This window comes from Carex rostrata, chromosome 22, assembly GCF_964058835.1.
Source record: "Carex rostrata chromosome 22, lpCarRost1.2, whole genome shotgun sequence".
NCBI classification, from domain to species: Eukaryota; Viridiplantae; Streptophyta; class Magnoliopsida; order Poales; family Cyperaceae; genus Carex; species Carex rostrata.
This window is the reverse complement of record NC_135939.1, coordinates 587,976-593,540: the sequence shown is the minus strand read 5'-3', so window position 1 is coordinate 593,540 and position 5,565 is coordinate 587,976. Positions and strand designations below refer to the sequence as shown.

Sequence of the window (5,565 nt, the reverse complement as noted above, 5' to 3'; positions counted from 1 at the left end):
ATATGATAAATCTACCAAGTAAATTAATGAGCATTGAAGAGCAGTCCATGACACACTACAAGCTCTCCTTGCTAGTGTACGTCTTCCTTATAAAAGGGAGCATATATAATATCGCTAGTACTAGTACTCTCTCTACCTATCAAACGAGTCACATACAACTTAAATTAAACTCGATCTCATTAAAAAGAAAAGAGAGGGAGTAATAACAATGTCCGTACCTAGTCCCCCAGAGATCATCCCAGAAAACCCCACAATACCAGAACCATCTTATGACGCGAGAAAGAATCTCTTCAAAGCAGCCATGAATCGCGAATGGAAAAGAGTGCGTGATCTCTACAAAGACGGAAAAGTCCAAGGCGAGCATATTACACGTGCCAATGACACCTTACTTCACGTTGCAGTTTCTGGTGCCACAGAAAAAATAATTTTAGATCTCCTCCATATCGTTGAAAAAAACAAAGGTATTACTACTTTATATAATATATGCTATATATAATAGCTATATACCAGCTGGTACTATATACGGCTATGTGATGTTTCATTTAAAAATTCTGCCTTTTTAATATCAGGCAAACCCTTTGGTTCCTCTAGTTGCCAAAACTGTTGTGGGGACTGCAGGAAGTTACTGCTTATATATGTACATATGAATGTTCTTATTTGTACTGTTTAGTGTTGTAAAAAAGGTCTTAACGGCTATTTAATCATCCGTTTAATTGTTAACGGTGATCAAACAGTTACAAATACACTTAACGGATGTCTATTTGCTGATGAAAACGATTAATCAGTCATTTTTTTTTTCTGATTAATCGGTCATTTTACCATTTAATCGTCCATTTATTTCTGTTTATTCTAATTTATTCCAGTTAATATTTATTTTCACACATTTTTTTTGTGATAGTGTGTGATAATAAGTTTTAGAAGTCATGTATTGTAGTTTTATTTGTTGTTGGACATATATCCAATATTTTTTATATATGTTTCTTCTTCTTACTTATTTTGAAATTGATTAATTCTTCTGTTATTTATATACCATATATTTTTCTTATTTACTGATGTAGTTCTTTCAAAGTTGTTATCATAATTAAGTGATTTTATGTTGAAATGTTTCATTTCTTTCGAATAATATGTTATTAGTATTTGAAAAAGCTTAATTCTTTTAAAAAAAAGCATAGTGTCATGTTATAATAATAGAACTAATTTAAAATTAAGTTTATTTGATAAGTTTAATGAGTTAAATAATTTTTTTTAATAAACTATGATATATATACATAAATTTAATAAAAATGTTAGATTGTCCGCATAATTCCGATTAATCGGCCTCATGTATACTGATTAATCGCTTGGTGGTATCCTGTCCGTCCGATGACCGCATACCGTTATTTACAACACTGGTACTGTTTGATGATTACTTTTTAGTTGCCGAACTGAAAATTCCTAGTTTCTAATTACCCAATTACCTAGTTTCAAATAGGCACCTAAAAGTTGCAGAAAAGAATTTGAAATAAAATATGTAATTAATTTTAACTAATGCTTTTAACATATAAATAATTTACCGAGGCTCTTAATGTTTTATGGACACAATACAATAACTAGGGCATTTCATATGAAATTAAAAAGTTTCACCTATAGCTTTCAGATAGAAACTATTATATGTAGTCCCAGTACTCAACAATAAACTTTGTACAGGCAATTTGAGAAGATTAAACTATATGTAGAGTCCCTTTCTGAGCATGTAATTAGGATCCTTCAAATGTACCATGGTATATTAGCAATGTAACAAGGAAACTTTCATTTATGGCGAAATAAATATATATAATTTACTTTTTGCCATAAAGTTATGAATTTCAAACAAGGTGGCAATTGTGAACAAATAGAATTGAGATTATACAATATTACTATAAAACACATACAAGAAAGGATGATCCAAGAACTCTTTATCAAATTTGGCTGAAGGTTAACACACTTCGTCGGTCCCTACTAATTACTGTTAATTATAATATTAATTATTAAGAAGATGTATGGTTAAAATAAAAATTTATCAAGAGAATCCTAAAGTGTTTTTTGCCTACAATTGAATTCCCATTAATTTTGAGTTCTAAGACTATTTGATGTAATAACCACAGATCGGATGCCCGAAATCTTGAACTTACAAAACAAAGCTGGGGATACCCCACTTCATCTAGCGGCAGCTCTCGGACTTGAGAAGGTTTGCAGGATGATGACACAAATGTGTCCGGATATGGTAACCAGTGCACGTAACAACCTTCGGGAGACTCCGCTCTTTTCAGCAGTGCGTAATGGAAAGAAGAATACCTTCTTTGTGCTTGAGGCTGCCATCCATAAGAAACAAAAACTGGAAATTGATGAAGTTAGCTTATCCTCGAGAGATATCACTCACTGTAGGAGAGATGATGGTAACAATATTCTTCACCACGCCATCAAAGAAGAATAATTTGGTATGCTCTTTCAGCCAAAAAATAAAAGTAAAATAAAAAGTAAGCCATAATATAACCATTCAAATTTATTGACTGTAGATTTGGCATATGAGATCATTGGCCTATATCCAAAGCTGGCGTGTATGAACTATGTCAATTCAAACGGAGAAACTGCACTCCACATTCTGGCTAACAAGCCCTCTGTTTTCAAGAGTGGAGCTCGCTTTGACTTATATGATACAATTATATATCACTGTACTTACTCTGTCCTCCTCCCCCAAATAAAAGCAAAAATTTGCAAAATACTGTGTTTCATATACGTACAATAAATTATAAATATACTTTTAGTTATGACCTGAAAATGTAGTTCTTAATACCAATCAATCAAGGCTATCAAGCTCCTTTGCATGGTTTAAGTTATAAAATTTGAAAACATCTTTACACATATTGCTTTAATTTTAAAGGTGATACCATTTTGAATAATTGAACTCTGATTCCTAATTGTGATTTTACCATAATAATAATTGCTATACTTCACAATTGGACTACTTTTTTCCATAAATTACTTTAATACTAATGGTGACACCATTTTCAATGAGTGAAATCTAATTGTTAATAGCGAGTTTAATAATAATAATATTTGCTACGTTGTGATTCTTTATTTGTCTTGAGAATGTTTGATGCTTTGATTGTAGGTACAATTACAGAGCCACTCACTTTTCAGTTTGTTGATTTCTTGGAGGATGAAAAAAATATTAGGAAAAAAAAATTAGACATTCAGGAAAATGTAAAGCAAGTACTGCCGCCGACATACACAGTTTGTATTGACATATTTTCTTTGATGAAGGATTCCACCATATGCATATATAATACTGTCGGTATGAGGAAAAGAAACTCAATAGAATTAACCAAAATAAGAACAAACTGTTTATATAATAATTTCTTTTGTCTACTCAACAGTAAGGCTATGGTAATATGCATATTACACACTGGCATTTGCTATGAAATCATATTTTTATTTTTAAAGTTCAAACAGCTAGTTGATCCAAACAATTAAATATGATCTTCATATGAAAATGTACTTGCAAATCAAATCTTAATTTTTTTTTAATGTCTGCTATTTTTTTATAGGTACAAAATCACTTGATTTGAATATTTTGGACCATCCAAAAGCAGTGTTTTTCTACCTATGTAAAAAATTATATAAAATAATATATATATAAAATTTGGTCTGCTCATATGGAGATCATGTATAACAGTTTAGAGCGACTGTTTAAAATTTAAAATTTAAGAATAGAAATATGTATCCATAGCACGAGTCAATCCGTAATATGCATGTTACCATAGCCTCAATCACTAAACTTTCATATGTGGTGCTGCAGCTTCTAACTTATACACTAGCGGTATCTGTAAGGCTTGCTGCACTAAAGAAGACTGGGCTGATGAAGAAAACCAATGTATGGTGAACAAACCATCATGATATAATCATACCAATCAGTTTTATATTCTTAGAATTTAGTAAATTTTTGCTAGAATTCTAAGGTTAACTAAGATAATTTTTTTGTCTATTGAAAATATTATATTATAAAATAAGACAGGGAAAGAGAAAGCCCTTGTTTTTCGATGCATAGAAGGATTGGTAAAAAAAAATGATGCATAGAATGATCGGTGAAATTTTTACCGATTCAAAACTATCCAAACTAACTTTTATATTCTATGAAAAGAGGATTGGGGCCCACTGTATGAATAATGAAAAAACAGGGCAATGCCCTCTTTTTGGAAAGAAGGCCTCTTTCCCTCTCTTATTGTATAATATTTTCTACAAATAAAAAAATATCTTTAACTAATGGTACAAAATAATAATTTAATGGAAACATACTTTCATATAACTAATTGTACGAAAGACCTTATAAAAATGTAAAAGAAAAAGGGTTTTACTACATTTAACTTGGAGTAATCAAGAAGAAATCCAATGTCAATGTTTTTGGTGTTCCCTCATTATTACTACTTTGGTACGATATATTGATTTTAAGATATATATACTTTTGTCAATTAAGTCTTCTATAAGACTGATATGTTGTTTAGGATCAGAATCACAGATAATTTCTTTCTGTTGAGTCAAAGAATAATTTCTTTAATGTTTCCCTTCATTTTACGCTGCATGAAAGCTGGAGCAAAAAAGGAAGATGAAGATCATGATTTTCTTTTTCAGAAACCGAGAAGGTGGTTCCCACAGAACCATGATAACATGATTTTCTTTTTCAAGATTATCATGAAGGTCCTATTAATTGTTCTAGGTATGTGCATATATGTATTGCATAATTATTTCAAGAAAATGTCAAGTTACTCTTCGACACCAATTAACTGCTGTAACTAAATTCTTGGGATAGATACCCTGATTGAAAAGGTTAATTTAATAAAAAGCACGCTCCTTCCATTTAAAATAGGAATAAGATGAACTAGTTGTTCTTATATAAGGTATATGAGGAAATAACTAATTATAATCTCAATATGCACAGTTCATTTTTAATTTCCAGATGAAGTAATTGGTCATTATTTCCAAAGTTCTTACAAATTTTAGAATTGCAATTTTGGCCAGAAAAAGTACATTTTTGCAACTGATAAAGACAATGTATTCATATTCGATACTTGCTTACAATTATTTGGTTTATGATGATGTACCAAACTTTATTTAGACAATAGAAAACCAATGTATAAACATAGTACCAACTATAATATCCCGCTGTATGGTCAGAGAAAGAAAGAAAGGAGTATGATTCTTAATATATCTCGGAACAATTAATTAATTAGATTCTATTGAAATTTTAAAAAAAGTTGCCAATTATTATAGACCTTGTGCTCAGCTGTTTACACTATTAATTTAGTATATCACTCTGTGAATAACATCCCAAAGGGTTATGGAGATCGCAAACAATTGCGGAACTTAAACAACAGCACAGAAATGCGCTGACCATAATGAAGGAACTGGTGGATCGTTCAACACTCTGGGAGTACGAGGAAGCCAGTGGTGGACAGCAACCATTTTTTTCTGCATTATCATCTGATATTGAAACAAAATCCCCTCCACCAGTAGGAAATACTGATCGGGGTATTCATGAAAATACACCAA

General features: G+C 31.0%; 1 long non-coding RNA gene across 1 annotated transcript; it reads left to right on the top strand.

Annotated features, from left to right (window-relative positions):
- Window positions 1-303: 303 nt before the first annotated feature.
- Window positions 304-3,556, top strand: LOC144574408 (uncharacterized). Its single transcript, XR_013518203.1, has 3 exons — window positions 304-461; window positions 2,124-2,690; window positions 3,131-3,556. It is a non-coding gene; the product is annotated as an uncharacterized LOC144574408 (long non-coding RNA).
- Window positions 3,557-5,565: the final 2,009 nt, after the last annotated feature.